The sequence below is a fragment of the Pleurodeles waltl genome, chromosome 7 (assembly GCF_031143425.1).
Source record: "Pleurodeles waltl isolate 20211129_DDA chromosome 7, aPleWal1.hap1.20221129, whole genome shotgun sequence".
Classification (NCBI taxonomy): Eukaryota; Metazoa; Chordata; class Amphibia; order Caudata; family Salamandridae; genus Pleurodeles; species Pleurodeles waltl.
Genome location: NC_090446.1, coordinates 834,607,432 through 834,628,303, shown reverse-complemented (window position 1 = coordinate 834,628,303; position 20,872 = coordinate 834,607,432).

Here is a 20,872-nt window from a genome sequence, read left to right as displayed (position 1 = left end):
ATGTGAAAATTTGAGTTTGAGTCTACATCTTTATGTTTGTGAATGATTGAGTAATTGTCTATTTGGAAATGCATCTGTGTGTGTGCTACTGATTATGAGTACTTCCGTGTCTTTCACAGTAAGTCACAGTGTGTGAATGTTTGTCCAGCTGAATTCCTGTGTACAAGTATACACCTTTGAGTTTAGTGCATGTCTGTGTCAGTGGCAATGTGCCTGTGAATTTGTCTAAATTAATGGTGGTTTGAAAATGCATGTTCCTAAGTGAGTCCAGTGTATGAATCTGCACCTATAATATAATCGGTGCTTGTGTGAGTAAGTTCCAGTGTGTGATTCCACTGCCTTGTGTGAGTCTCTGATTGTGAGTCTGCACCTATGAGATCATTACTGCTTGTCTAAGTCAGAGGTGATGTGGGAATCCATGTACCAGTGGGAGCCTCAAAGTGTAAGGTTGCACCTCTGAGTTAGCAAATGTGTGTTTGAGTCAGTGGCGGTGTGTGAATACATGTCCTGAGTTAGGGCCACATTTTGAATTTGGGGGACGGGAACGCCTGTCTGCCAAACTTCCAACAGAGTGGCCGCCACTTTTGTAGTGACCACCCCGCAGGAGTTATGAAGAGTTTCCCGCTAGGCCGGTGGACGGAAACCTCCGTTTCTGTCCGCCAACCTAGCGGGAAACAGGCCACAGCATTGTCTCCAGATCGTTTTTGTGTCTGAGCCAATTAGTATGTGAGTGTGTGTCTAAGTCAATGGTAGTGTGTACCCCTGTTTGTGCCTCAGTGTACAAGTCTGTGAGTTTATGAGTGCTTGTCTGAGTCAGTTGAAGTGTGTGATTCCATTTCCATATGTGAATGTCAATGTGTGAGCTTGCTTCATGAGTTCTTACATGAGTCTTTAGGCAACATGTACAAAGGTAATAGTTTGCGATTACAAAATAGTGAAGCTTAGCAATTCGCTATTTGGTAATCACAAACACCAATGTGCAAATGTGTCTTTAAAACATTTTATGATTCCCACGGCTTGAAAATAGACCTACCTCATGAATATTAATGAGGCAGGTCTCAGTTTGTGACCCATTGGGAATTGCTATAATCAGAGGGATGGTCAGCAGACCACCATGTTTGTGACTGCTTTTAAATAAAGCAATCTTTATTTTAAAGGAAAACAGGATGTGTTTTTTACAAAAATAAAATTTATAAAAAATATAATTTTGTGAACAAACATTCACAAAGGGGAAGGGGTCCCTTAGGGACCCTTTCCTACTTGCAAATAGGTTAGCACCAACTTGAAGATGGCGGTATATTGCAAATGTTTTCTGACTGCATTTTGGTTACAAAACATTCAACCATACCACTACGATTCGGTGTTAGGAAGGAATGCCTTAGACATGCCCCTTCCTAATACTGAACCACAAATCCAATTTGCAATTCGGAAAAAGGTTTCCAAATTGCAAAAAGGGCTTTCTACATCCCAAAATGTTTTTTCTTGAATTCACAAACTGGCCAATTCTGCAAATTGGCCCATTTGTGCATGGCAAAAAAGCTTGTACATGTGGCCCGAAATGTGTGGCAATTTCCAAATCCATGCCCGTATGAGATACTCTGAGTGTGTCTGAACCTTAGAGTTGTATTTGTGAACCAATGACACTGTTAACATTTTTGTCACTGAACAAGTCCAAATGTGTGAGTTTGCGTCAAAGAGTATGAGTGAGTATTAATGGGAGTGTGCAAATCCATAGCTCTAGGATCTTAATTTGAATAAGAACATCTCTGAAGAATTAGTGAAGTGCAACTGTTTCCCTGTGTGTGACTCTGTATGTGAGTTTATACTTATGAGATTGTTTTTGTTTGTCCGAATTGCTAGCAGTGTGTATTTCCATTTCTTTATGTGAGTCTCAGTGTATGAGTCTGCTTGATGAGTTTGTGTCTGAATCAGTGTCAGTTTGCAAATCTATATCCCTATGTAAGCCTCTAAGTGCCTCATTACAAGTTTGGCATTCATAAGGCTGCCAGACTCATGGTGGCAGTCGGACTGCTGCACTCCTGGTGGTCTGACTGCCAAATTATGACCCTGGCAGTTGGGCTGCCAGGGGATCACGCTACCATTAGGAACATGGTTCCTGTAGGGTGGCAGTGGTCTGGTTCATGGTCAGCTATGGTGGGTATCAAGTTCATCACTGCTGTGCTAATCACCAGTCCTCTTTCTTCCAGCCTTTTCATGACTGGGACCCTGCCATGAAAAGACTGGTGGAAAGCGAGTGCTTGATAATAATTTCCATCATAACTGTCAACTACTAAGACCTTGACACAGCTTTCTTTTTCGTGTAATTTACAATCCTATAAACATACGATATTGACTGCTATCTAAGGTTACTCGTTGAGGCTATTAAGTATGGTTCATTATCTTCATCTAGTTCCATATTCCTGGACCTTGATGAAACATAATCCAACAAGCTTTCATATCTTCACAATGTCTTACAAACACATTAAAAAGTAGGTGAATTCTCAGTGTTTCATCCACATTGAGTCATGTGGCTTTCTAATCTTGCCATGCACTATGATCTAACTTTCTAGAGGATAGCTGTTCTGCCCTCTCCTCTTAGTTCTGATCTTACTTTTTCACTGTCAAAAAGGTCATCAGGTTGGTGTTAGAACTGTCAGCCTTGTAGTGGTCTTCCCTCATACTTTCTGGGTTTCTTCTGTTTCTTGCTGTATTCATTTTTGTTGGCTTTAGGCCTACCAGTACTAACGTGATTGTGTTCTCTCCTTTAAACATAGTGACATTGGCTTACATCAAATTGCACATTAAATTTACTTGAAATTCTCTAATAATGTGGCACTACATGTACACAGTGCGTGGAATTTGAATGCTACTAGTGGCAATGAAGCATTCATTCTGCACCCACCTAAGTAGAAATCTAAACATGGCTCCATGGACGTCGGATCAAGATCCAGGTTTACCCCGGTCGAAGGATTTTCATCTCAAAAAAACGACTAAGTCCGAAGGTAAAAGTCTCCACCGAGGAAACCCACATCGCGTATCCGGACAAGGGCTCCAGGAGGTCGGATTCAACTGGCAGGTTCGTCCCGGTGAAGAAAAACTTCAAAATAAAGACTAAGTCAGAAGGTAACTTTTTAACCGAGGCCTCCCGCGACCTGTAGCCGAGCAGGGCTCCATCGCGGTCGGCCTGAAAGTTTGACTTTGCCCCGGTCGAGGTGCAACCAGATGACCCGATTGGCGCTTTTTGTTTCTAAGCGCTAGAAAAGTAATAATTCTTTAAAAATTCATATCTCCGGTTCCCCTGAACCGATTATAATCGTTTTTGTGTCATTTTAAAGATAAAAATATAAACTATTTTTATAAATTTGTTTTGGATTTTTTAACTGTTTCCTGTGTTTTATTTAATTACTGTTTTGTGATATTTGAATGCTTTACACTTTGTCTCCTAAGTTAAGCCTTGACGCTCGTTGCCAAGCTACCAAGGGTTGAGCTGGGATTAATTTACTGAGACCTAACTGTACCTATGTGGAGGTTAGTGGCTTGTTGCTAGGTGTAGGTACCTACCTGCCCTACCAATAACCCATTTTCCAACATAATTGGAAGCAGCGACGGGATCCTGTACTTGTGTTCAATATCACGTTACAGTTTTAGGTAAAACAAATTAAAAATCCTTTAAATTGTCCTAGTGCAAAAATTGTTTTTAATTTTTAATTTGGATTAATTTCAATTATTGAATTTTTGTAATTTTTCTAAATTCTTGTTTCCAATTTTTGCAAAAAGTTTTTGTTGACACAAAACTAGGGAACCATGGAGCTTGATCTGGCTAGCCTACCCACACTGACAGTAGTCCAGCTTAGGGGGTTGTGTATTGAAAGAGGGTTGCCTGCAACCACTGATCTCAGGAAGCAAATCCTGATCACATCCCTGACAGCATGGGCTGAGGCCCAAGAGGTAGAGTCAGAAGAAGCTCCAGAGGAGGGAGAAAGAAGGGAGGATGCAAGCTCTAACCACTCAGGGGAGGGAAGGCATCTGAGCCCAAGTGAGGATGAGGAAGAACGGTCCTCAGTAAATACAGTCACTAGGGGCAGATCCAAAGCTAGTGGGGGAAGGGGGTCCTTTCAGGAGGAGAGAACCCATCCATCAGAGAAAGAGAGCTGGAGGCCCAGCTAGCATACATAGCTTTGGAAGCAGAGAAGCTGGCCCTAGAAAAGAAAAAGTGGGCATACAAAGAGAAAAGAGATGGAAGCAGCGATAAAGAAGCTGAGATGTCCATGGGTGGGGGAGTTTGCCCCAGATTACCCAAGGGGGTAGTTCCTGCTTATGTAGAGGGGGATGACATAGATAAGTGGCTGGGGGCCTTTGAGAGGGCACTCCAAATGAGAAGGGTTAGGCCTCAATACTGGGGTTCCCTTTTGTGGGAGTTGGTCCCCAACTCAGGGAGGGATAGGCTTCTGACCTTAAGGGGGGAGGAGGCAGATTCATACCCTAGTATGAAGAGGTGCTTAGCCAAGAAGTTTGGTCTGACCCCAGAGCAATATAGAATGAAGTTCAGGGACACCCCGAAGGTCAGTACCCAGTCTTGGGTTGACTTTGTGGACATTTCACTAAAGGCACTAGAGGGCTGGATTATTGGTAACAAAGTAGATACTTATGAGGGGTTATACAATCTGATCATGAGAGAGCACATCTTGACCAATTGTATCCAAGAAAGGTTACGCCAGCATCTAGTGGACTCTAAGCAGACCAACCCTAGAGAGCTAGGGGAGGCAGCTGATGAGTGGTTGAGAACCAGGGTGGTTGTCAAGTCCCAGGGGGGAGACTCCAAGAAGGGGGGGACAGGTCCCCAAAAACCTAAGGAGGGAGGTGGTAAGCCCACCACAGAGACTCCCTCTGTACCCCAGAACCCTAAGAAGGAGGAGAGTAAATCCCACTCCCACTCTGACAAGCAGAGACAGGGAGACCCAGGGTTAAAAAAACTCTTGGACAGTAGGGCTTGCTTTGACTGTCAGCAGACAGGTCACTTCAGAGGAGATGCAGCCTGTCCAAGGAAGGTGGTTAGCACTGGGCTGTCCAGTGTAGCCATAGAGGAGGATTCCTCAGATGATGAAGTCCTCCTAGCATTGTGCTGGGAGACAGGACCAGATGGTAAGCTGGTGATCCCTGAGGGTGGGAGTAGGCACTTCCACCACATTCAAGTGAATGGGATCCCTACCACTGGCCTGAGAGACACCTGTGCCAGTCACACTATAGTGAGTGACCGGTTAGTGACCCCAGACATGTATGTCCCAGGAAAGACAAAGAAAGTCAGGATAGCCACAGGGGAGGTCACCTCCAAACCTGTAGCCATAGTGCCCCTAGAGAGGGAGGGTATCCTTGACTGGATTAGGGTGGTAGTCAGTGCTGACCTTCCCCTAGATTGTATCCTGGGCAATGACCTCCCAGAGGTGAGTCTGGTCACAGATGGGGTGGTCGCCCAGGGTGCCCCCCCAACCCAAAGTCCTGGGGAGTCAGTCCCTACAGTTAGGAGACAGGGGTCCCCAAGAAAAGGAAAGAAGAAAAGGAAGGGTAGGCCACTCTTAAAGAGAGTTCCAGGGAGCCAAAGGCCTTCTGCCCCAGTAGGGGGGGAGCCCAGAGTTGGCACTGGTGAGGCCTCACCTGACCCCAAGGAAGTCCTGAGTAGTCAGGCAGCTGTCCAGATGCAAGGTGTTGCCCCTGCACTGACAGAAGGAAGAGTGGAAGGAGGGTGTCTGCCACAGGAGGTGGTAGCCCCCCACTCTAGACAGCAAGAGGGGTGCCAGGACCCCAAAGTTGCCCTTAAAGCAGCTCAGCCACCTGTCAGTGGAGAGCTTAGGGTGTGGTTCTGGGTACTGACAGCTGTCAGTAGCCTCTGCTGGGTGCTAGCCTTCCTGGCAGCACTGTACTTGGCCTGGGAGGCAGACCCCAGGGCCAATAGTAAAGTAGGCCCTCTGACCCTATTGGTCATGGTGGGGTTGCTCAAGTGTTGGGTGACCTCTTTGGGTAAGCTAGGTGTTGCCCTAGCAAAGTTTGGAGTAGGGGAGGTGGGCACCTCACTACCCAAGTTGGCAGAGAGAAAGGAGGAAGACCCCCCTAGAGGGAAGTTTCAGTTTGAGTTGGGTCCTTTTACTGTTGGGATGGCTTCACTACCCATAGGGAGTGACCCTGACAGGAGGATAAGGCAGAGTAGGCCCTGCAAAGGGACAGCCAGTTTTCTTCACTGTCTTCCTCGCCTAACAAGCCAGGAAGACTCTCCCAGGGTTGGGCTGAGTCTCCTGGGCGTGTGGGCTGGGGGGGGGTTGAGTGAGAAAACAGGGCTGATTGCAGAGGCCCCATAACTTTTTGCCCCCATTTTCCTCTTTTTGCTGGTGTTTTCCTGACTTTGATGGTGCCCTGGGTACTGCTAACCAGTCCCAGGGCCTGTGCTCTGTGTAAAATGGATATGCAAATTAGGCTAATTATAATTGGCTAAGTTAACCTACCTATAAGTCCCTAGTATATGGTAGGGCATGTAGGTTTAGGGACCACAGCATAGGTGGTGCACACCTAGGTGCACTGCTGAGGTGCCCAGTGTCATTTTAAAAGCAAGCCAGCCTTGCTGGCTGCTTTTAAATTAAAGTTATATGCAAATTCGACTTTGGAATTAAAGGTACTTCCAAAGTCTTAAACTACCTTATTTATACATATAAGTCACCCCTAAGGTGTGCCCTATGTGCCCCTAGGGCTGGGTGCCATGCAACTATAAGCAGGGACTTTATAAAAATAGATTTATAAGCCCTGGTGAGGTAAAAACAGCCAAATTCGTTTTTCCCTCATTGAAGTAAATGGCCTTCATAGGCTAGAATGGGCAGACTTTATTTTAAATTTTAAAGTCTCCTTAAATGTTGCATACCAAGAATTTGGTATCAAATTAATTGTTGTAATAAATCCTACAACTTCCAGTTGTTGGATTTAATATAACTAGTTCAGGTAAAAAGTTTAGACTTTACCTAAAAAGTTGCCAATTTCAGCTCTGCATTGTTTTTGCTGCTGTGCTCTGATTGGCCAGCCTGCAGCAGCTTCTGCCAGGCTGCCTTGATGAGGTGTCAAGTGGCCAGGCTTCACACAAAGGAATGTGCTTGGGGGAGAGAATCTCCCCTCAGCAGATGGTGAGGCAGGAAGGGGGAGGGCTGCCAAACTGGTCTTCAAAGGCAGAGAAGGACATTTGCAGCACCCAGCAACACCCCCACATCCTGCAACCCCAGACAATTAGGTGCCCCCTTGATTAGATTAGGAGAGGGCAGGAGAGGGGTGTGTTTATGATTTTTAGCCACACCAGTGGGTAGGCTCAGCCAGATGTAACCTCCAAAAATCAGATTCATCCATGTTGGATTTTTAGAGACTGTTGCCTTCTGGGATGGATTTTTGCCACACTTCCCAGGAAGTGGTCATCACAGGGGGACGACCCTGTCCCTGATTGGAGAACCAGGGCCCCCCTGCTTTTCACCCAGGAGCAAGGATAAAACTGGCAGACCTGCACCCACGCCTCAGATCCCCTCCAGAAATCAACAAGAAAGGAACTAAAGAAGAAGAAGGACTGCCCTGCTGGACCCCTGGCCTGCACCTGGACCCTGCACTCAGAAGGACTGCACCAGCTGCACACTTGGGCTTCACCACAAGAAGGACTTTGCCTGGCTTCAACTGGTTCAAGGAGGGACTCCCTGTTTGCTACAGGTGAAAAATTGCTAACCAGAGTCCCCTGCACCAACTCCTGAAGAAAGCGACCAGCTGACCACTGTCCAGTGGCCAAAAAGGAGTTTGCGCCAGGTGCATTCTGGGAGTTGAAGTCCGCACCCCCCAAGGACCATCACAGAACTTCTGAACCCTTGGGGTGAGCTGTGGACCCCAAAAGAACCTTAAAAGAACATCTGGGTGAAGCCCCAGAAGTTTGGAAAAGATTTGAGAATTTTTGGAAAAAAGCTCCAGAGAGGGACCGACCCGCCGCGGAAATTCTAGCCGGCTTGCCTCAACCGCGACCCGGCCTGACTTCGTGGTTCGTCCCGGTAAAGAAAAACATCCAAAAAAGAGACTAAGGCCCTCATTCTGACCCTGGCGGTCGGTGATAAAGCGGCGGCCAAGCCGCCAACAGGCCGGCGGTCTAAAATATGCAATTCTGACCCTGGCGGGAACCGCCAACACAGCCCGCCAACTTAACACTCCGCCCGCCACGGCGGTACAAACAAACAGCGCGGCGGTTCCCGCCAACAGCCAGGCGGCAGACAATGTACCGCCCACCCTATTACGACCCACCAATCTGCCACCTTTTCCGGGGCGGGAGCACCACCGATAAGAACACGGCGGAAACAGACTACGAACGGGAAAACGCTCACCTCTACGCACTCCACGCAAGATTCCGGCAGTATGGAACCAGAGTTGCAGGTCATCCCCGCACTCCTATACCTGCTCATATACCAGGAGCACGCCCGGCGGCGCGGAAGACATCGGTGAGTACTGCACCTACGACACAGGGGAGGGAAAAGATTACTGGCACACACCCACCCACCCACACCCACTACAACACACACATCAATGCATTCCCACAGATCACTGTCACAACCCACAAACCACCCCCCACCGAAATAATGCAAAGACCAAAAGACGAGATCATAAACGGGCAGATATATTGAAATATGGACACCAGTAATCCCAATAAATAAATAAACTATGTACAAAATATATACAGCTACTAAATGTAGTCCAACCACTGTCCGTGGATCACAGGGGTCCTGTGCAAAGGGGCAAGGCCCAGTCCCACGACAAGAACTCCACGGAGAGAACACTGCAGGGGCATCAGAAAGAAAATAGGACAGGCACCTCAGGGGGAAGGGAAGGGGGGGCACCTCAGCCACTTGAGTACACGACGCCAGATCCACGAGGGGACTCCATGACCACTGGGCCATCCTGGGGAGAGCAAAGCCACAGTCCAAACAGTCCATACAGTGGGTGGCCTGCCCACTGGGCCATCCTGGGGAGAGCAAAGCCACAGTCCATACAGTGGGTGGCCTGCCCACTGGGCCATCCTGGGGAGAGCAAAGCCACAGTCCAAACAGTCCATACAGTGGGTGGCCTGCCCACTGGGCCATCCTGGGGAGAGCAAAGCCACAGTCCAAACAGTCCATACAGTGGGTGGCCTGCCCACTGGGCCATCCTGGGGAGAGCAAAGCCACAGTCCATACAGTCCATACAGTGGGTGGCCTGCCCACTGGGCCATCCTGGGGAGAGCAAAGCCACAGTCCATACAGTCCATACAGTGGGTGGCCTGCCCACTGGGCCATCCTGGGGAGAGCAAAGCCACAGTCCAAACAGTCCATACAGTGGGTGGCCTGCCCACTGGGCCATCCTGGGGAGAGCAAAGCCACAGTCCATACAGTCCATACAGTGGGTGGCCTGCCCACTGCGCCATCCTGGGGAGAGCAAAGCCACAGTCCATACAGTCCATACAGTGGGTGGCCTGCCCACTGGGCCATCCTGGGGAGAGCAAAGCCACGGTCCATACAGTCCATAACAGACCCCACTGCCACTGGAGGAGGCAAGTTGGCCAGAGGACATCCTGCAGCCCTGCCCGAGATAGATCCTGCCCTGCCATGTCTGCCAAAGGGCCAGCGGTTCTTGCCTTGAAGGGCCCAGTTCAGCGGTTCTTGAGACGGCGGGGCCCAGCGGAGCGGTTCTTGAGACGGCGGGGCCCAGTTCAGCGCTCCTTGCCTTGAAGGGCCCAGTTCAGCGGTTCTTGAGACGGCGGGGCCCAGCGGAGCGGTGCTTGAGACGGCGGGGCCCAGTTCAGCGGTTCTGGAGACGGCGGGGCCCAGCGGATCGGTGCTTGAGACGGCGGGGCCCAGTTCAGCGCTCCTTGCCTTGAAGGGCCCAGTTCAGCGGTTCTTGAGACGGCAGGGCCCAGTTCAGCGGTTCTTGAGACGGCGGGGCCCAGCGGAGCGGTGCTTGAGACGGCGGAGCCCAGTTCAGCGGTTCTGGAGACGGCGGGGCCCAGCGGAGCGGTGCTTGAGACGGCGGGGCCCAGTTCAGCGTTCCTTGCCTTGAAGGGCCCAGTTCAGCGGTTCTTGAGACGGCAGGGCCCAGTTCAGCGGTTCTTGAGACGGCGGGGCCCAGCGGAGCGGTGCTTGAGACGGCGGGGCCCAGTTCAGCGGTTCTGGAGACGGCGGGGCCCAGCGGAGCGGTGCCTGAGACGGCGGGGCCCAGTTCAGCGGTTCTGGAGACGGCGGGGCCCAGCGGAGCGGTGCTTGAGACGGCGGGGCCCAGTTCAGCGCTCCTTGCCTTGAAGGGCCCAGTTCAGCGGTTCTTGCGACGGCGGGGCCCAGCGGAGCGGTGCTTGAGACGGCGGGGCCCAGTTCAGCGGTACTTGAGACGGCGGGGCCCAGCGGAGCGGTGCTTGAGACGGCGGGGCCCAGTTCAGCGGTTCTTGAGACGGCGGGGCCCAGCGGAGCGGTGCTTGAGACGGCGGGGCCCAGTTCAGCGGTACTTGAGACGGCGGGGCCCAGCGGAGTGGTGCTTGAGACGGCGGGGCCCAGTTCAGCGGTTCTGGAGACGGCGGCCGGTCTATGGCCAACTGTTCATTGCCTGGTGGTGCCCTCCTGGGCAGCGGGGATGGTGATCCTTCAATGCCCACCTGGGCTGTGGGTGGTGGGGCCCTCCTGGCCAGCTGGGCTGGGTCCTCCCTGGGCAGCGGCTATGGGGGTGGTGGGCTCTCCCGGGGCAGCTGTGCCGGTTCCTCCCGGGGCAGCGGCTATGGGGGTTGTGGGCTCCTCCTGGGCAGCAGGCCTGCTGCCTGACCTCTCCGACTTGCTGCCCTTGCCCTCCTTAGTCGTGGGCCTGTGGCCCTTTCCTCCCTTTGGAGCTGTGGCTGGTGACTGTCTCTGGGTGGTGTCCGGGGGGGATGTAGAAGGCGGGCTCCTGCGGCGCCCCTTCCGCCTTCTGCTCCTCTTCCCAGGGGGTGGGCTGGCTGTCCCCTTGCTGCTGGGCGAAGATCCAGACATGCGGGCTGGCGGGCTCCAATACCCCTGCACCCTTGTCAAGGGGGCTGCAGGGCTGGTGGTGGCTGAGGTGCTCTTCTTACCCCGACGAGAAGGAGGGGGGGGCTCAGGGTCAGGAAAGAAGTTAGTAGTGGCGAGGAAGAGCTTCTTGGGACAATGGAGAGTGGTAGGTACAGTGGGAATGGGAGTGGAGGGAGAGGATGTGGTTGTAGGTGAGTCACGTTTGCTGTCTTTGGGTGCAGGTGCAGGAGGGATAGGCTGTCGTGAGGTGGATGGCTGTTGGGTGGGTGGGTGGCTGCGTTTGTGTGGTGTGGAAGAGGGGGTGACAGACACAGTGGGAGAGGACACAGGGGACGTGTAAATGGCAGTGGGGGTGGTGACTGCACGTGTGCGGACTGGAGTGGAGGGTGTGCTGGTGATGGAAACACTGGCTGATGGTGATGTGAATGGAGGTGTGAGTGTAGACGTCACAGGGAGGGAGGAGGGAGACGAGGAGGTGGGGGTCACAGAGGTGGTAGTGACTGTTGGCATGTCTGCATCGGAATGTTGCGTGTGTGAATGTCTGCGTGATCTGTGGTGCTTATGTTTGGATGAGCTTCTCTTGGGTGTTGAGGTGTGTGCAGGCTGGTCTGATGGTGTGGGTGGGACAGGCAGAGGAACAGGAGACTGGGAGGAGGGAGTTAGTAGAGGCAGGCAGGAGACAGGGACAATGGCTGCCGTCAGTGCTGAGGCCAGAGCCTGGAACGATCGCTGATGGGCAGCTTGACCCGAATGAATGCCCTCCAGGTACGCATTGCTGCGATGAACCTCCCTCTCCACCCCCTGGATGGCATTCAAAAGGGTAGTCTGCCCAACAATGAGCGTTCGGAGGAGGTCAATGACCTCCTCACTGAGGGCAGCGGGGGTAACAGGGGCAGGGCCTGAGGTGCCTGGGGCGAAGGAGATGCCCGGCTTCCTGGCAGAGCGGGCATGGGGCGAACGCTGAGGGGCTGCTGGGAGGGCGGTGATGGTGCGCTGGGTGGCGGCTGTACCTGTAATGGCGGGGGGCACGGATGGTGCCACCCCCGCAAGGGAGCCCCCTTCCGAGGACGTGTCCGTGTCGCTGCAGGGTCCAGTCGTCCCCGTCGTGGAGCTCCCCTCGCCCTCCGTCTCACTGGTCCAGTCTGACTCTGTGGCATGGCCCTCCTGGGCCATGTGAGATGCAGCTCCCTCCTGCCCCGATGCCACTTCTCCTCCGCCTGATGATGCTGATGCACACAAGCACAGAAAGACAAACAAAAAGGGGGGGGGAGAGAGAAATAAAGGGATATTGATTACATGGATCTCCGGTACAGTTAGCGGACATGACAGACACAGATGCCCCGTGCACTAAGTTGCGCACTTGGGGTCCGCTACGCATTCCGTGGAACATGCCCTACACGCCTAGAGTTGACAACTGCACCCATGGATGACACGGCCCAGGGATGGCTGTACTGACAAACTACTGAGGGTGGTGGCTGGGGACACAGGGGCTTACGGGGGTGCCCAGCCTACAGATATCGCCCTGGCCTAGGGGGACCCCCAGCCCTCCTCCCCCACCCAGACACCTCCACTGCGCGACAACAGAGTAGATAATGCTTGTACTCACCCCCTTGTGTCTGCTGTGCTGCCCTCACGCGCCCATCCAAATCAGGGTAGGCCACCGCCAGGATCCGGAACATCAGGGGGCTCAGTTGACGGCAGGCACCCCGCCTACGTTGGGAGGCCATCCCCAGCAGAGACTCGGCGGTCTTCTTGGTCCCGCGGCGGATGTCCTCCCACCTCTTGCGGCAGTGGGTGCCCCGTCGATGGTGGACCCCCAGGGTCCGGACTTCCTTGGCGATGGCACGCCAAATCCCGATCTTCTCATGGGCGCGGACCTATGTGACACGTACAGGGAGGGAGAAATACCACGTTCAAGTTTGTCAGCATTTTCCTTGCCAGTGACCCAACATGCCCCCCATCCCCGCCAGGCCCCCCGCCATGCCCCCCGCCAGGCCCAACATGCCCCCCATCCCCGCCAGGCCCCCGCCATGCCCCCCGCCAGGCCCAACATGCCCCCCATCCCCGCCAGGCCCCCCGCCAGGCCCCCCGCCAGGCCCAACATGCCCCCCATCCCCGCCAGGCCCCCGCCAGGCCCCCCGCCAGGCCCAACATGCCCCCCATCCCCGCCAGGCCCCCCGCCATGCCCCCCGCCAGGCCCAACATGCCCCCCATCCCCGCCAGGCCCCCCGCCATGCCCCCCGCCAGGCCCAACATGCCCCCCATCCCCGCCAGGCCCCCCGCCAGGCCGCCAAGCCAGCCAGTGGCCCCAAATCCAGATAGAATTAAACTCACTTGTTGGTCTGGAGGACCGTAGAGTAGCGCATACTGGGGGAGGACCCCATCCACAAGTTTCTCCAACTCCTCTCCAGTGAAGGCAGGGGCCCTTTCCCCAGGTGCAGCAGCCATTGTCCCTTCCAGACCGAGGTCACAGCAACACTTGCAGTATAGGTCCTCTCCTGTGAAAGTTCAAGTCGCAAGTGGATAAGTAGATAGAAAATGGCGGTCACGTCCGCGGCGGTGCGTACCGCGGCGGTGCGTCCCGCCACCGCCGGCGCCCTTCGCCATTGGCTCCTGAAACCCATAGGCTTCAATGTTAACCAATGCGGCTTGGCGCCGCGGTCTTGGCCCGCCGCCCGCCGCGGTGTGCCACGCAAGCGCATTGACCTCACATCCCATTGTCACACTTCACAGGTCAGGCAGCCGCCATTTCCAGGGCCCACATGGCTCAATTTCAACTGCGTCACACAGGCCTAGGCCTTGCATAGCCACTCAGACACGCCATTCACTGCATAGAGAATCGTTTACTGTGCAGGCTGTGAGTACGTACCTGTGGGTTGCTTGACTGTGTGCTCCATGTTGTCCTTCCTAGGCACCGTCCGCTGGGTTGGGCGAGGAGACGGATGAATCCTCCCGTGTACCGACCGCTGGTGGACCTGTCGACAATGGAAGAACGCCACATTATCCTGACCTACCGTCTTAACCGTGCCACTATCCATGAACTGTGTGCCCAGCTGGAGCCCGACCTGATGTCCCCCATCCGCCAACCCACAGGGATTCCCCCTCTGGTGCAGGTCATGTCAGTACTCCATTTCTTGGCAAGTGGGTCATTTCAGACAACCGTGGGAATTGCTTCTGGGATGTCTCAGCCCATGTTTTCGAAGGTGTTATCCAGAGTGTTGTCTGCCCTGATGAAATCCGTGAGGAGCTACATCATTTTCCCTGAGGTGGGCGAATTGGCTACAGTGAAGGGTGATTTCTACGCCCTTGGACATATTCCCAACGTAATTGGTGCCATTGATGGGACCCATGTGGCTTTGGTTCCCCCAAGAGACAGGGAGCAGGTGTACAGGAACAGAAAAAATTACCATTCAATGAACATCCAGGTGGTGTGTTTGGCTGACCAGTACATCTCGCATGTAAATGCCAAATTCCCAGGGTCAGTGCATGACGCCTACATCCTCAGGAATAACAGCATCCCTTATGTGATGGAACAGCTACAGAGACACCGTGTATGGCTAGTGGGGGACTCTGGGTACCCCAACCTGTCGTGGCTACTGACCCCAGTAAGGAATCCCCGGACCAGGGCAGAGGAACGGTACAATGAGGCCCATGGGCGTACTAGGAGGGTGATAGAACGCACCTTTGGCCTCCTAAAGGCCAGGTTTAGGTGCCTGCATATGACAGGTGGATCCCTAATGTACTCACCTAAGAAGGTGTGTCACATCATCGTGGCCTGCTGCATGCTTCACAACCTGGCTTTGCGTCGCCAGGTGCCTTTCCTGCAGGAGGATGGTCGAGACGGTGGTGTTGTGGCAGCGGTGGAACCTGAGGAGAGTGACGAGGAGGAAGACGACGGGGCTGAAACAGACAACAGGGACAGAATCATTGAACAGTACTTCCAATAGGACCCAGGTAACATTTCAAAGATAATTTAGTAAATTTTAACTACTCTCCTGCATCTCTGCTGCCTGTCTATTTGCCCCAGTGTATGATGACTGAGTTTTGGCTTTTCCCTCCCTATTTCAGATCTGGGGTCCCCACTACGAGTCCTGTGCTTCGTTTCCCCATGGACTACAGCTTTGTGGCAGCTGTTTGTTGACTTCACCATGTACAAGGACATATTTGCACTGTCATGTCAATTACAATATATTGAAATCACAGCCAGACTCCAGATATTTTGGTGCAAAATAGGTGTTTATTTAAGTGCTCAAAATGGGATGGGTGGTTTCAAGTGGGTGGGGGCTATGGTGAAGGAATGTCCATGGCAGAGTCCAGAGTAACAGTCACACAGGTGCATTGTCCAGAGGCCTGTGGAGAGATGGAGCATGGGCAGTTCAAGGATGGACAGGGTGACAATGTGGGACAGTGGGATGACATCAGGTGGTATCCATTGCTGGCGGGGGTCTTGACATCCTACTCTGTCTTCTTGCGAGATCTCAGGGCCCTCTTGCGGGGTGGTTCTTCTCCTGCAGGAGGTGGGGGTCTGGTGGGCTGCTGCTGTGCGGGGGCCTCCTGTCCACTAGCGCCGGCGGAGGTGGTTGGCTGTTCTTGGTCCAGGCTAGTGGCAGGGGCCCTTGGGTGTTGTTCAGTGTCCGCCCTGGTGTTGACGAGGTCCTGCAGCAGCCCTACCATGGTAACCAGGGTGGTGTTGATGGCTCTGATGTCCTCCCTGTACCCCCGATAGTGTTCCTCCTGCAGTGCCTGGATCTCCTGGAACCGGGCCAGTACCGTCGCCATCGTCTCCTGGGAGCGGTTGTATGCTCCCATGATGGTGGTGAGGACCTCGTGGAGAGTGGGTTCCCTGGGCCTCTCCTCCCCCCCCTGTCGCACAGCTGCCCTCCGAGTTCCCCTGTTTCCCTGGGCCTCTGCCCCCTGGCCGGTGTGCCCACTACCACTGCCCCCAGGTCCCTGTTGTTGTTGGGGTGGTGGGTTATCCTGGGTGCCCTGTAGTGGTAGACACACCGCAGATTGACGCGCCCTGGAGACAGAGGCATGGGCCCGCTGGGTGGGAGCTGTGCTGGTGTTCCCAGAGGGGTTAGGGTCTGTAGTGGCCTGGGCCTGTGTGAGGGGAACCGACTGTCCAGAGGTCCCCGATGGTCCGGGCTGGTCATCGGTGTCCAGGTCGACAGAGCTGCTGTCATCGCTGACGGCCTCTTGGGTGGGGGGTGTGGAGAATTCTGGCCCCTCCGCCGCGGTGTGTTGACGGTCGGGTCCTGCAGGGGTATAGAGGTATGGTTATAGTTTCAATGAGTGGCATATGGGTGTATCTATGGGTTCTCGTGTCCCCAAGTGCTGGCATTCGTGTGTGGGGGCTTTGGTGAGGGTGGCTTGTGGGGGGGATGTGTATATGCATTGGGCATGCTTTGGTGATGGGTGTCCATGCTTAGTGGACGCATGCAGGCCTAGGTTTTGGGATGTGTGGGTTGTGATGGTGAGACATTGGCGGGGAATAGGTGTGCTGGGGGTGGGGGTGAGGACGGTGGTGGGGGTGAGGATGGTGGTGGGGGTGAGGGTGGGGGTGAGGATGGGGGTGGGGGTGAGGGTGGGGTTCGAGGATGGGGGTGAGGGTTGGGGTATGATTTGGCATGCAGGTGGGGGGGAAGCAGTATTGAAGCTTCAACTTACCAGTATCCATTCCTCCGCCGACTCCTGCGAGGCCGTCAGGATGCAGGATGTTCAAGACTTCCTCCTCCCATGATGTGAATTGTGGGGGTTGAGGTGGGGGTCCTCCGCCAGTCTTCTGCACGGCGATGTTGTGCCTGGATACCATGGAACGCACCTTCCCCCGTAGGTCGTTCCATCGCTTCCTGATGTCTTCCCGATTTCTGGGGTGCTGTCCCACTGCGTTCACCCTGTCGACAATCCTCTGCCATAGCTCCGTCCTCCGGGCAATGCTGGTGTATTGTATCTGTGTGCCGAACAGCTGGGGCTCTACCCGAACGATTTCCTCCACCATGACCCTGAGTTCTTCGTCTGTGAAGCGGGGTTGTCTTTGGGGTGCCATGGGGTGGTGTGTATGATGTGTGGGGTGGAGTATGTGTATTTAAGTGAGTTGAGTGTGGTGGTGTGTGTTGTTTTGTGTGTGGATAGTGTGTGGTTGATGGTGTTGAGTGGCTGTGGCTGTTATTTTCTGGATGCTGGTGTCTCGCTCTTGCCTTCTTTACGAATTTTTTAGCGTAGGGGTTTGTGGGTGATGTGGGTGGGTGTTTTATATTGTATTGTGTGTGTGGGAGTGGTGTGTGTATGTGTATCAGGTGTGTGGGATTCAAATCGTCCAATGTGGCTGAGTTTTGTTCGTTTGTGTGTATTCTGACCGCGGCGGTGTGTCCCGCCAATGGAATACCGCGTTTGAATGACCGCCGCGTGGATTCGTGGGTCGTAATGGCATGGGCGTATTTCTGTTGGCGTGACGGTGGAGGTTTTGTCACCTCCACTTTTCCGCCGACCGCTGGTCTGGCGGTCTGTTGTGGCGGTCGGATTTTCAGAGGTTTGCCTTCTGCGGGTCAGAATGACCGTGGCGGGTTTCCGCGACCGCGGCGGTATTATGGAGGATTTCTGACCGGCGGTAGGCGCCTTTTACCGCCGAGGTCAGAATGACCCCCTAAGTCCGAACGTAAAAAGTTGACCGGGACCTCCCAGCCATCGTATCCGAGAAGGGCTCCATGGACGTCGGATCAAGATCCAGGTTTACCCCGGTCGAAGGATTTTCATCTCGAAAAAACGACTAAGTCCGAAGGTAAAAGTCTCCACCGAGGAAACCCACATCGCGTATCCGGACAAGGGCTCCAGGAGGTCGGATTCAACTGGCAGGTTCGTCCCGGTGAAGAAAAACTTCAAAATAAAGACTAAGTCAGAAGGTAACTTTTTAACCGAGGCCTCCCGCGACCTGTAGCCGAGCAGGGCTCCATCGCGGTCGAACTGAAAGTTTGACTTTGCCCCGGTCGAGGTGCAACCAGATGACCCGATTGGCGCTTTTTGTTTCTAAGCGCTAGAAAAGTAATAATTCTTTAAAAATTCATATCTCCGGTTCCCCTGAACCGATTTTAATCGTTTTTGTGTCATTTTAAAGATAAAAATATAAACTATTTTTATAAATTGGTTTTGGATTTTTTAACTGTTTCCTGTGTTTTATTTAATTACTGTTTTGTGATATTTGAATGCTTTACACTTTGCCTCCTAAGTTAAGCCTTGACGCTCGTTGCCAAGCTACCAAGGGTTGAGCTGGGATTAATTTACTGAGACCTAAATGTACCTATGTGGAGGTTAGTGGCTTGTTGCTAGGTGTAGGTACCTACCTGCCCTACCAATAACCCATTTTCCAACAAAACGTCTATAAATGTAATTTGAAACCCTCTTTAATGGTAACATTGGATTTTAAGTCACAATTTTGAAAATGTAACTTTTAGAAATGTAGTGTTTTCTTGTCCTAACCATTGGTAGCCCGTATCCTAGGACACAAGACTAGCTGTAGCTGGAATTTCATCTTTGTATATTACTCCCAGAAAGTGAGTCAAAGGGGGAATTGGTTTTGGCAGGATGGGCCATCTCTGACTTAATAGGGTTGCAGATCTTTCACATACCACATCACTAAGAATCTGCCTCTGCACACTCAAAAAGGGTTTCATCCTAGTCGATTCTGCCCCCAGACAAGCTGGGACCAGAGGAGGGTGGAGGAAATTTCAAACACCTCTGGGGTGTGAAAAGTCTCCTACTTCAAAGCTAGCACCAAAAATAAATAGTGAACCCTCAGCCCCAACTCTTCAGTGTGGAAGGCTCAGAAGGAATTATGGGGGTTATTCCAACTTTGGAGGCGGTGTTAATCCGTCCCAAAAGTGACGGAAAAGTGACGGATTTACCACCAGCCGTATTACGAGTCCATTATATCCTATAGAACTCGTAATACGGCTGGTGGTATATCCGTCACTTTACCGTCACTTTTGGGACGGATTAACACCTCCTCCAAAGTTGGAATAACCCCCTATATGCTGCTGTGCTGCAAGAAGGACTGCCACTCTGCTGCCATGCCACTCTGTTGCTCTGCTGCCTGAGTGAGAAGGATTCATCCTTCACCTTGAACACATGACCACCAGAGCAACTCCAAGGGCTAGTTGGCTTGCCTGCTGATCAGAGCCTCAGGGACAGAAAAGGCTCCAACCCTATTAAACACTGCACCTGGACTCTGCCTGCTGTGAGCCTTGCCCACCAACCTGCGCGTCCCCAACTGGAAGTGGGCCTAAAAGAGCTCTGGCAACCCAACTGTGGTCTTTGGGCAGAACCTACGGACAGCAATGCATCTCCCAGAAGCTATGCATTGAACCATCACTGTGTGATGCATCCCTAATACACGATCCTCAGCTCTTCGGAACTGCTGCTGTGCAGCGCATCCTTAAAGCAGGACCTCACGTTGCATCCCCCCAGTTCCTCAGGATCACTGCTGCACAATGCATCCTTAACTAAAGAACTTGCATCACAGCCCGCAGATTGTCTGAGCCAGAGCTGCAAGAAGCATTCTCAACTCAGACGGTCACAACAGTTCACAATCAGGATTTAAAGTACTTTGTACATTGGCCCTAACTTTATCACTGTGTCTGACTCATGCTCCATCAAGGTTGGCCTGAAATTGTGACTTTGTACCAGTCTGGCTCAAGCAGATAACCACATGTGGCATTGCGTACTCTACAAGAAAAACTGAAAATGGGCAGTGCTACAAAAATAATCCATGAGGCATTGTAGTAATATCCATATTAAGAACAGATAGTTCAATTATTGCAAAGTCCATCCAGATGGGTCAAGAAATTCTTCCATTAATTTATACACACAAAAAAAGACGTAGAGGTAAGTCTTCAAAAATGTTTACTGGGGGCATGACCAGTAGCCCAACATGGTCTCGCAACCTATTGAGACTCCTGTGTCCATGTCACCCCTGTACGATCATCCACCCTCACCACCCCCTCATACCATTCCTCTAGAGGCAAGGAGGGGAGCAGACTATCCATTGAAGCCCCTTCGTTTGCGATCAATAGAGGGGCACACATGGTAACAATCTGCAGCATCTGAGGTTGTGACTCTGCAGTGCACAAGAGTCCGCCTGACAAGCCAGAGGACATAACAGCTGTGAGGCTGATGACTTACGTGCCATCTTGAGTGGAGCAAGCAGCGGCAAGCTGGGCCAATGAAAGGGCCTGCAGAGGAGGGCCAGTGGCTGCAAAGGACCATCCCTTGGGTGGTCTTCTCCATCTCTCCTGCAACACTACCTACATCCATAGAATGGGCCCATGGGGCCCTTTGGCTTCTTCTGTCATGGGTGGATCACGGACTGCTGGACCTCACCCTGCATGTGGCATCAGCGGCTGACAAAATTGACCTAGGTGAGGCCTAGCGAGAGGGAGGCCCTCTTGATGTGAACTGCCCATATGCCATACCAAATATCCAACAAATGGTGGGGGCCACCTTGGACAGACCCCAAAGAGAACAGGAGCCTGATGGAGTGTGGAGGTGAGGAGGGAGGCGAGAGCTGCTTGAAGAGCATTGCTTTGGGTATGAAGGCATCAAGACCAAGGGTGCTATAGGAGAGGAGGCCCGGGTGATGGTGAGAACTCTTGTGGGACACTGTGACCCCCCCACCAGGAGAACTCTTGACCTGGCAACCCCCCAAACACCAGAAAGGTGGTGACTTGGGGAGCTTAGGGGGGTTGTAGAACAGAGCAGCTTGGGAAGTGATAAGGAGGAGAAGGAGTGAGAATACCCTCTGTGACACTTGGAGAGGGAGAGTG